The sequence below is a fragment of the Temnothorax curvispinosus genome, unplaced genomic scaffold, assembly GCF_003070985.1.
Source record: "Temnothorax curvispinosus isolate PA1 unplaced genomic scaffold, ASM307098v1 QBEX01000565.1, whole genome shotgun sequence".
NCBI lineage: Eukaryota > Metazoa > Arthropoda > Insecta > Hymenoptera > Formicidae > Temnothorax > Temnothorax curvispinosus.
In genome coordinates this window covers 27,403-39,451 of record NW_020210345.1, presented here as the reverse complement: position 1 = coordinate 39,451, position 12,049 = coordinate 27,403, and the positions used below count along the sequence as shown (strand labels likewise).

General features: G+C 42.3%; 1 pseudogene; it reads left to right on the top strand.

Annotated features, from left to right (window-relative positions):
• The first annotated feature begins 3,731 nt into the window (after positions 1–3,731).
• On the top strand, positions 3,732–6,896 carry LOC112456006 (annotated as a pseudogene).
• Positions 6,897–12,049: the final 5,153 nt, after the last annotated feature.

Below are 12,049 nucleotides of genomic sequence, written 5' to 3'. Positions count from 1 at the left end.
ACGAGATCTCTATGCTATCTCGGGTTCACGCTGGAAGGGCGCGTGCCTCGAGTCGAATGCACTTTTCGGGAAAACTCTAGTCGTGGGTCAACGTCCAGAAGGGACGCTATTACGCCTACTGAAAGTTTTCGTGCACTCGCGGTCCTGTTTTCGGTCAAGGATAATATCCCTATTACCGGGGATCGGACCTTGTGCGATTTAAAGAGGTAGTGAGGGGTGAGGTCTTATTTATAAATGAGTAAACATTGAGTTTATTTTAATCAAATAATTGCAACATTTATTGTAAAGGAATAGAACAAATATTATTACAAATTAAAGAATCATTATTGTAATATACGTTGTATATAATAATTTGTGGAAGTGTGGTGTGTGTGTGTTGACATTTGTCCTGGTACAAATTCGGAAGATCGGGGAGGATTTTTATAAAGATCGATATTCTGCTCGTCAACGATACATTTGGTGAGTAGATTGGGAAGAATAAGTGCTGACTATGTATGTGTGAATAAAAACAAGGGTTCAAACATTAATTTGGTAACATAGTTATTGGAATAAAATATTTAAATTTATTCTAGAGAAATAGTCAGTTATAAATTCATGATTACGTAAGGGGCTATGATTACGATACAATGATTGATTAACGGATAGTTATAAATTTATACATTCATATACTATTTCTATAGTAGGGGATGGGGAACGCGGGGAAGATTTCTCGAGTACTTCGATACTCGAGTCGGAAAAGGAGAGAGAGGGTGATCTGTCACGATAGAGGGTGGTGGAACTAGAGGGGGAAGGAATTCCGTCGAAAGGAACAGGGGAGAAGTTGCAGGGTGATCTCTCCCGGAACGCCGCAAGTTCCTCGGAAGGAACTGGAGAGTAGGAAGGTTCAAAAAGGGGGAAAGATTCTGGGGTATCGGGGAACACCCGATACGCAAGGGAACAACAGGCAGATGAGGGAGATCGGAAAGAGGGAGAATCGGGGATAGCGAGTTCGATATGCGGAGACTGTTCGCGTCTTAGAAATGAGGCTAGGAGCTGTTGCTCCACTATGCGGGCGCGCCTGTTCCGAAATAGCCGATTGCGGATAGTTATCCCCAAGGACTTGCGGCGGTGAATTTTCGATTTCACTAAAATTATTTTATGATTTTGAATTCGAAAAAAGAGGGAGTTTTAAAGACGATTTTATACTTATATATAAATATATATACGTGTTCTCGTGTATGGTATTCACACATATATATATATATATATATATATATATATGTATACTGTAGGGATGTATATAGATAACCGAGCGGGTATCTCGGACTTACTGTTGACGGCTGTGATCGGGGAATCTCTGAGGTGACTGCGCCGGATTCTTCCAGCGGTAGGTTTGGCTCGGTTCTGTGATGTGTCTTGCCGCGCACAGAATCGACTCGCGACGCGACAGAAATCTAGTTTCACTTGAGGAATACAGCTGGATGATAGTTGACAAGTACGGCTGGTAAATATAATTTTAAGACGTCTCGGACTGGATCAGAAGTGAACCCAAGTGCGCAAAGTCGCGATTTTTATACAAAATTAGGGAGGCGGGATTATGTTTTAATCCGATTTGATTGGGTAGAGTTCTCTTCTGATCGTGACGTATGTTTCAATTTTCCGCCTATCCCGTGGCGACTTTCCCCAAAAATTGTCGTTGCCTATGAGCAATTTTTAATTAGCGGCTATTCATTGGCGAGTACGTTATCATCTTGCCCTTTGACAGTCCCTTCCAGAGTCTTAATTTTATCAATCGCCGCGAGGCGTGGGTCTTAGGTCAAGTCTGCGTTTCACGGAAAAGCGTGAGATCAGCCCTTCCGTGACCCGAGAGGTCACCCAGATCCTTATGGCGTTTTTAATTTATTGCGACCTTTGCCACGAAATTTCGAGATAATTGAAATTTCGTGCTTCATTTCGTGGAATTAGATGGAATGCGACAAACAAGTCTATAATTTGCCTACTTTATTAGGTTCGAGTCTTCTGGAAGATTTCGTCATTTACCATTTAATGAGCGATGACAGTTGGAGTGCATCCGCTTCGTCAATTGATAGCCGCTATTTTATGGTTTCCGTCTGTTTTGTGTGATGAGATGAGTGATTCCACAAAAGAAGGAAATCGTGGAGTCAACAGGACGTAACAGATGCAACCACTGACATATGGTTGATTTATGGTAGCCAAACAAATTCCCTGTGCATCTATATTCTGAGACACTAGCTACCCAGGTAGCAAGCACTCGTCATTTTGACGTCAATATTTGGTCATAATTGGTCAGTAACGTCATTCGTCGATTAAGTGACGTATATTTAACGTCATGTTTTAATACGTCAAAAAGACTTTGTAAAATGACATTATATAGACGTTTAATTGACTACCCAGGTAGCAGACAGTCGTCATAATGACGTGATTCTTACGTCATTTTATGACGTATGTTACGTCATTTATTCCTAAAGTTTGACGTAAAAATGACATATTTTTCACAGTATTTTTCACAGGAATATTCCTACATTTATAAAGTGTTTCGTAACTTTATGATTGACGTTGTGAATTTATGGTATAAGTGGATCTAGTTGCGTGTGTAATTATAGTTTTATGACAACTATTTCATGCAGTGTTATAACTATTAAGAAGATATCATTACAAGATTTTTGACCACTTTAAAGATGTACCTGTTATAGACAAGTACAGTTAATAGGGAAGCATCAGGGTGAGAAGATCGTCACTGTCCACTGGATCATCGAAGTCAAGCGACTCGGACGCGGTACTGTACTAGGATGGGTGACCGCCTTGAGAGCGGCTATACGCACATGGCATGTAACGAAACAGTTAAAAAGCTTTTTTTTCTTAGATAAAGAAAAAGAACATTTTTTTATAAACGTTTATCAAGTAGACATTTTCAAATTTTAATTTTATAAAAAACATTTCTAGAAACCGGTATGTCGTACATTGGACCTATTTTTGCCGTCAATAAAACGTCAGAAAATGACGTCGTTGGGATGTGACTTAGGACCGTGAAAAATACGTCATTTTTACGTTAAACTTTAGGAATAAATGACGTAACATACGTCATAAAATGACGTAAGAATCACGTCATTATGACGACTGTCTGCTACCTGGGTAATCTGTAAATGGCAACAGCAACCTTCTCCTTAACGGACAATCCTGGCATGAATGCATTTTCATCTGATTCAAGTGATTCTCGTAGACGATTGACTAGTACAAAGGTCTGCCTTCTCATCCGAAAATTTTCTAGCCATTGCATTTCGTCATAGTTTAGGAGTACAATATTTTGCCACCATTGAGTTAATCTATTCTTGCGCCCAATAGTTCTTACTATAATAGGAAAAAACTACCACAGACATTCCAATTTGAAAAAAAAAAAAAATTATTTTACAATTTTCATACTGTCAAGATAAAAAATGTTTGAACCAAAAGATGAACTTACACTCAAAACTTTTTGTATTCCATGCACCAAATGCAGATTAAGGAATTGTTTCAGAACTTCGAACGATATCCTTTTTCTATTTTCCATATCTTTTTTCCTCCTTTTTATGAGCTTTCAAGTATTGTGATCTATTCGACGTAGTTCAGCCGTCAATATTTCTTGATGTTGTTTGGCAAAAACGGTAATAGTACTTACAATATTACTTGTCGAATCCATTTTGACTTATAGCAACTTTTGCGATAATTTACACTCCAGCCAAATTTGTGAGAAGATGCTAACGAGAGCTTGTTTCTTGGAGACAAGCTTCATTCGGTACAGTAAAAAATATTGGAAGTATCGCCGGAATGTCGAAGTTTGACTTACCGAATCGTTTAAAGGGCAACGAAAAGTCTGTATGGGTCGAATACATTTAGCTCGCTCTGCAGTACAAGCCACTGAACTTGAGTCAGGACTTTTCTATCACGCACCGGAAAACGTGACAAATGCCTTGGCCGCTATCGCCAAAAGTGACAATCGTCTTTTGCAACAGTATACGAGAGGCTTTGGTCATCCAAGATTAGTGAATACAGTTGCAAAGTTTTACTCCAAGCTTATTAACCGTGATTTGGATCCGAACAAGGAAGTGTTGATCACTGCTGGTGCTTACGAAGCTTTATATGCCACTCTGCAAGGTCACACTAATCCCGGTGTTTGAAGTTGAGAGAAAAGGAAAGAGAGAGAGAGAAGTTGTGTCGGTGTGACCATCTGTGGCATTTGTAATATAATGGGTAAGGCTGCGCGTTCTGCGTAGGCCGGTGTAAATGCGCGCAATAGGCGCCGACCGCGTTGCGTCCCAGGCGGCCCGGCGTAGGGCGTTCGAGCGCGTGCGTGAGCATGTTGGGAAGGGCGCGCAGCCCGGGCGAGCGAGCATTCGTCTCCCGACCGTCTAACAATACACACCCGTTGTATTCGGCTTTCAAATAACGTACTTAATTGCGTCATTCCTTTCGAAATGGACATTATAATCGAGTCGTGGACTGATCGAGATCTGTTTCGTGGTGTGAAACTACCAACGTATTTGTTTATCGTTTATACGGCGTATTTGAGAAGCGACGATCATCGCAGGAAGGACACGAGCCATGTTGGAATGTTCCGGCGACGCTTCCAGACACGAGGAAAGCAGTCATTTTGGAAACATCAAAGAAAGCCTTTTCAGGTTTAATACGAGAAGCCACTGGTAAACTGTGGATAAATCTGATTGTGGTATGGTCTGTGAGACCATTTATAATTACTATTATGTATTATCTGATGAGATCTGCTATTACAAGGTAACCGTTTTTTCACATTCACGAGTACGGACGTTAGACTTTCGTCTAAAGTTACACAATAGATCCGCAAGGGATATTTATTTATCTAACGGTTACAAACTTAAACTTGCTAAAATCAGAGAGCAAGTCGAGAGAAATCATTATTAATTCATTTGATAGTTGTGCACAATTTATTTCGAGTCAATTAATATCAATGAGCTCATTTAACTTTTATATACATTATTCAGTTTGTCGATTGCAATCAATTCTTCTTAAAGATAACATGTAAATATTTGATTTACTTGCGTGCGTTTGAGAAAGTTTGATCAAAACGAAACTATTATATCATTTGAATTCAGAAAACACTAATATACCTGCGTATATGCGTCGATTTCATGAATCCGTAATAACAACGGAAATGGCGATAATATATTACATTGACTTGCGTGTCGATAACTTCTCGTGAAATATTTTTTTGTATTATAACCGTGAACGTTTTGCGAATTAGTATTATTATCATAATAACGTTTTGAGTTTTGTAATTCAAAGTTCGGTTTATTTAAACGTTTCTTTGTGTAAATATTATTATCATTAACTTGCGTGCGTTTCCTTTTTTTTCAAGAAAGATATTATTTAATTGTAGACAATTATTGCAGGAAATATTTGAATTCTCTAAACGAGAATTAGTGTGTCAATCAAGGATTATTTATTTGATATCTTTTATGAATCATTGAGTTTACAAGTTCTAATTTTCTTTCATTGTCTTGATTGTTATTAGTGGATTTAATCCTAACAGATTAAAGAACATTATTTTTTTAAACATAACCATTTACGAGCAGTTAAATGGACACACTGATTCTATGCATTTATTGCTTTATTTGATTTAAACTATTGTTTGCTGTATATTTTTTCATATATATTATGTATTGTGTATTCAAATTGAAACAATTTCCTTTTCTAGATAGAAATTAAAACTGTTGATGCTTGATTACTTTATTTTAATAAGATCAAATAATTCAAGATATGTTTCAATTTCACGTAAGTGTCGCATTATCATACAAGATACATTTTCCTCTAAATAATTATTGTGAGATATAGACGTTTACAATATCAAGAAAGGGATCCGTTCCGATTAATTGGTTTATTATTGACATTGTGTTTGATACAACTGAACTTCTTGTAACCAAAAAAGGAAAGTTTATATGTCATATATGTATTATATTTAATTCACACTGCGTTTAGCTATTCTGTTGTACGAATACTGGTAAGGTTTTGTAGCAGTTTTCATTACCCTTGCAACAAATGTTGGTATTCATTGAATTTCTGCTATTTAAAAGTTTCTTTTAATAAATAAATCACGGCACACAATTTCTCTCTCCATACACGGTTACGTTATATTTGTTCCTTCCTCATCTAAATCACGAGGCCAGGCTCGTGCGCGAGCTTGTTCCAAACACCCGGAGATGAGTGGATCATTATTGATCCTTCTTCGATTGTTACGTACCTATGGTGCAGAGTGCTGGAGGAATACCCAGATACATAGCATTAAAACCGGTAAGAATTTTGAATAATAAAAGCAAGGAATAAGTGTTTTGCATTAGATATATCATATTACCTTTTCGCAGAAATCTACATCGGGCACGATCACCTCTGGCGATTGGGTATTCGATAGGAAAGAAATAAAAAGTCTTCAATGAAAAAACTAAAGGTATCATCCTCAACACTCCACACAATCCCATAGGAAAAGTTTTTACACTAAACAAATTATAATTTATTGCTGATCTCGCGAAGAAATGGAACGTGCTTTTGACGGTATGTATGAACGTACAATCACGATTGGATCAGCGGGCAAAACGTTCAGCGTTACAGGCTGGAAAATAGGTTAGGCTTATGGACCAGCAAAATTGCACAATCTGCAAGTAGTACATCAGAACACCATGTATACCTGTACCACACCGACTCAGGAAGCGGTAGCTATCGGATTAGAATTGGAATTGGGACGCTTAGCAGCCGGAATGTTACTTCCACAACACAGTCTGGCAATGGAATTATTACCGAAACGTGACTTCATGGCTGAATTTTTTCGAGAAGTCGAAAATAGTACTCACAATATTACTTGTCGAATCCGTTTTGACAGCAATTTGAACTGATAACCTCTAAATCGTATTACGGACCGGAGAGGAACACTATATACTTTGCGAATACGTAAACGGCTCTCAAAAAATATCGCAGAATACTACGCACGCGTAAACGGTAGAAAATTATGTATCGTGTAAACGCAGAGCCTCGCCGCGTAAACGTAGTATATAAGACTTATATATACTAGGCTTAATTACAATATTAAGCCTAGATTTTGTAAATCTAGATACTGTAAAAATTACCTAGACTAGGTATTGCTTAGATATATAATTTATAAATACTGTAATGAAAGTTATATATAGCTTAATGGACAAAATTCATATACACTAATAAACCGAATATGGATATATTATTAAAAAATATATTTAATTATATTTATCGTTTTATATAAAAACAATGTCACTCAATTGGATAGTAAGTTTTACTAGAATAAAAATATTTGTTAAAATATGATTTAATCTAACGTCGCTTAATGTTAATAAATAAAATATAAAAATAATCTAACCTACTTATTTCTAATATTCAGGGGAACCATTTTGTGGATCATATATATTAAAAATTCCTCAGGAGATTGCTGCTTGTCTGTGAGATATTCAGCAACACCTCTAACACTTTGAAGAGTCGGATCCAGAAGTGCTCCGCAAACATGAGTTTCATGAATTGGAAATCGCTTTTTGTAAAATTATATTTTGTAAAACAGTTTCTTTAAGTTGTTTTACTACGAATGAATCGTATTCATTTACACATATATTACTCTCAACTTCTGTCCTGAAAATATTAAAGAAGTAATTAATCAGCAGCATCTATTAACTCAGCTTTTCAAATTTGGCGACGCAGAGGTCTACGAAACGCTACACAAAAAAAATTTTGGGGCAGTTACTGGCGCGGCCGCGAGTGGGTTTCGCGTTCACGATTCGAAACACATGATCTCTTTTTTGGGACAGCTGCTCTCCCAAACTGCGACGACTGCGTCGTCGAGAAAGTATCTGCATTACCAACGCTTTCAGATCGCGTCGCAGTTTGGGAGAGCGGCTGTCCCAAAAAAAAGAGAGCATGTGTTTCGAATCATGAGCGCGAGGCTCGCGTGCGGTTTGCGCTTGTGGCGGTTGCAGTTGCGTCGGCGGCTGCCCCAAAATTCTTTTCGTGTACACTAATACGCTACTGCTGTTCATGGAGCTCGCATTCGCTAGCGCTATCATGGCTCCATGAACGGAGTTAATAGTGTTAGCGTTGGTAGCGCGGTAGCGAGCTCCCCGAACGCACCCTATGTCCATATGCTATCTGCGTATTCGAGAGACTTATATGTTCCCGATTGTGTTATACTTGTGCTAGACACGTCCGTTCGCTATCGTTATATTAGAAAGACTGCCTCGACCAATGGCTCTCGCTTCGGCACCCCACCATGGCATTCAGTTCCCCACTCCTTAATATTCGTTCTCGAATGTTCCTAACTACGCACTTGGAATCCCGTGGAAATTTTCGTTCCGTTCTCGAAGCTTCAAAATTACGCAGTTGTTTTCCCGTGGAAATTTCCATGTGCGTCGCAACGTGGGGACCCTTCCCAGCTGGCACCGATGCACCAGGTTCCATTTGTTGGCCGATCTTTGCCGCCGTTGAAGCCAACCTGTGCGCACCTCCTCGGGGATGCCCTTTATGTCGATTCCGGGCCAATTCCCTGGGAAAGATGTCCGGGTGCACTCGAGGTTGTCGGCCGTTGACGCAGACCCGTGCGCCCCTCCTCGGAGATGTTCTTTATGTCGATTCCGGGCCAATTCCCTGGGGAAGATGTCGGGGTGTACTCGAGGTTAGGTTATCGGCCGTTGACGCCGATCCTATGGGGTGATCCGTTGCCGGAGAATGACGCCGACCCTCTAAGCGTGGGTACCAGGTCGCGTTGTAGCCGGACGGAGGATTGACATTAACCACACGCCCTTTTTATCATTAATTATCACGGTCGCCACTCAATTTTAACCTCGGCCTATTGAGAAAGATACTTGAATGAGAACCAACCTTTCGCTGACTTCGCTAATTCCCCTCTCTACGACTCTGTTTCAGCTTCCATCTGTCTCCGGATCGACCCGCTGAACTTGTTGGACCTCTCCGCCCAAGGGACTTCCTTCGCTTCTGCTGGACAGCCGCTTCGCTGGGCCTCAGCCGCTGTGCGTTCGTCGATGGAGGATTTCGGACGACCGACAGGTGAGATTACGAATGGGATAGGTAAGTCTTTGCAGGTTGTCTTCATCGAATAATCGTCACACGTAATTTCATAACAAGAGGTAAAATATAATTTATTTCTCTTTTTTGGCAGTTACGTTACATGGACTCGCGGAATCACGCACCGTTGAGCGGGATCGTTCTCGCTCTCGCTCACCGTTCGCGTACGCGTTCAGGCTAAGTTATCTTACGCCGATGCCCCTGATTACAGGGAGCCAACACTTTACGCTTAGTTGCTATTTCAGAGAGACGAGTTCCTCGATGCGACCGTTCGCATTGAGAGCCGAGAGACGAATCCCCGATTCCTAGGCTCGGCTGCCCTACCTCGATCGAGTGGGGATAACCCCAATTGTCGCTCCTGCCAAACACCTGTGCTTTCGATCGGCAGCTGTGTCAACAGCCTCGTGAATGGCTCCATTGTTCGTAGACGCACATATGGCGAACATCTGTGGCCGCGCGTCAACACTTTCACTTTTCTTTCGCCCGCGTTCGCGTATCCATTTTGTTCTTGGCCGCACATCTGCCGAACATCTGTGGGTCTCGCTACGCGGTAGCGCAAACATTTCCACATTCCGCTCGCTTTCACATTTCGCCCAGTTCGCGCAAACATGTTTACTTTTGCGTTTCTCTAAATGACGATTGACGTCGTGGAATATTCCAGACGTTTCTTCATGTTTCCGCGCACCAAGCTTCATGATTACATGTGTAGAACCTTGAGACCGGGCACTTCCCAACAGCCGCGTCGCTTGACCAAACGGTCACCCCGAGTCATTTTACAGAGACTACCTGTACCAGAGCCACGCGCGGCCCAGACGGAACGAGCAGTAACGGAAGCGGAGCCGCCACAAGGGAACCCCGCAGCGGCACCAGCACCACGGGAGACGGAACTCCCAAGCATGCCGCCCACGCCGCTAATGTCGGTATTGCAGGTTCCTCTCATGACTCCCGCGCCTCCTCCTCTCATTGACGCGATAGCCGAATTTGTCGGGTACGATTTCCCAATCGGCCCGGTTGACCAACCCTCCGACGATTTCCAGTCACCGTCGGGAGAGAGCGAGAGCGACGACGATGAGGCATGGGAGCCGCAATAGAGAGGGGCAGCTCGTCGATTGACGATTCCGAGGCCAGAGAGGCACTCGGAGATAATATATAGAATACTTGTTTATTTTCTTTGATTTTATTTAGATAACTTTCTCGCCAAAATGGTCGTTCAGTTTATTTCGTTTGATTTTTCATTTAAGACATTCACTTTTGTTTAATATACTTACAAGGGCCACGAGCCATTATAGTTAAGATTATGTTTACGGTATTGATTTACAATTCATTAGAGAAATAGGATTAAGTTGCGTCGAAGGCCCGTACGGCCAGTTACATTTAGATTTTACGTTTCATTAGATGCAGGCCGAGTGGCATAACGGTCGGTAAGACGGCAAAGACCGCGAGTACTCATAAGTTAAGAAACATATCCGACTGAGAGGTATGAAATAAGGTTTAGTTGATGCTTTGACTCACCGCCGATAGAAAAGGTCTCATATTATTTAGCGGTTGTCGATATAGTTTAAGCGATAATAATCGTATAATGATAAACGCGGTTAGTCCGAAACGCCGACATAGAATTACGGCGGTAACCCGTATTGGAGGCACGGAAAAACATCCCCCGGACCCGGTGCGCGCGTCCATGAGGAGGGCGCCGTGAAAATACAAAGTTCCTGGAAAAACCATCTTTTCCAGGAACAGACAGGTCGAAACGTCTTCCGAGGACCTGGGACACAGCCCCAGGGGGTTCGCGCCATGACCCGGTGAAATCCCCGAAAAACGCAACTTCTCCAGGGAAAGAGAGGTTCGACGGACTCGCCAGGACCGGAGGAGCCTCTCCAGGGGGTCGGCGCCATTGTCCGGCGAAATCCCGGCGAAACGCATTTTCGCCAGGAACTCATCCATCCGACAGTCTCACCAGGACCTGGGACACACTTTCAGGGGGTCGGCGTCAAGGTCAAAAGAGTTCCCCGAGAAACGCATCTTCCCCGGGAACAAACGACGGAATCCGTCGCGAGAGGTCCTGGGACACCCGCCTAGGGGGTCGACGTCGAGCTCCGACGAGATCTTCAGGAAACGCATCATCTCCAGGAACAATGGCCCGGAGATGTGATACCAGCTCTCGAGAAACCCAGCCAGGAGGTCGGCGTCAACAGCCGACGACACCGACGTCACTCGGACGTCGTCTACAGGAAGAACACCCGAATTCACCATCAGGGGCATCTCCGAGGAGGTGCGCAAGGGTCGGCGTCGTCCGCGTCGAGAAATTTTCGGGAATGACAACCTGATGTAGCGGTGCCAGGGGAGGAAGGTTCTCGCACTGCGTTGCGCGTGGAAATTTCCACGGGAACCTTCTAGAACGGGCATTAGTGAAAGATGCGCAAAAGGACACGCGAGAGGGTAGTGAAAATCATCGTGTTTTCGCATGATCGCGCCAGATGTGCCGGCCGCGAACAATGGACAATCGAGAAAGTTCCAAGGAGTGGGAGCGTTCCGGCATAAGTGGGGAGCACAAGCGAGAGCGACCGCTCGAGGCAGTCTCTCGGGTATAGCCGTGGCGAACACACGTATCACACTCTGTACGATCGGCATACGCGTTATACTTTACAACCGAGAACTTCCGCGTACTATTGCGTAAAAATTACTCGTCTTAACTAACAGCGAGGGGCAATTAATTGCCAAATACAATCGAGTGTTAGCAACAATACGCGAGTTGAAATTCGGATACATTGTTAATTAACGGAAGTGCAAATATCGAGTATATAACAACCACGGGCATTGGGTCACGCGGATACGAAATATTGTGCGGACATTATTAATTATTGTATTTAACCACCGAATACTCGTTCGTTACATCTGCGCACGAACATTTTATAATAGAGTGATGATCACGGCCGAGTGCGTGATCATAGTT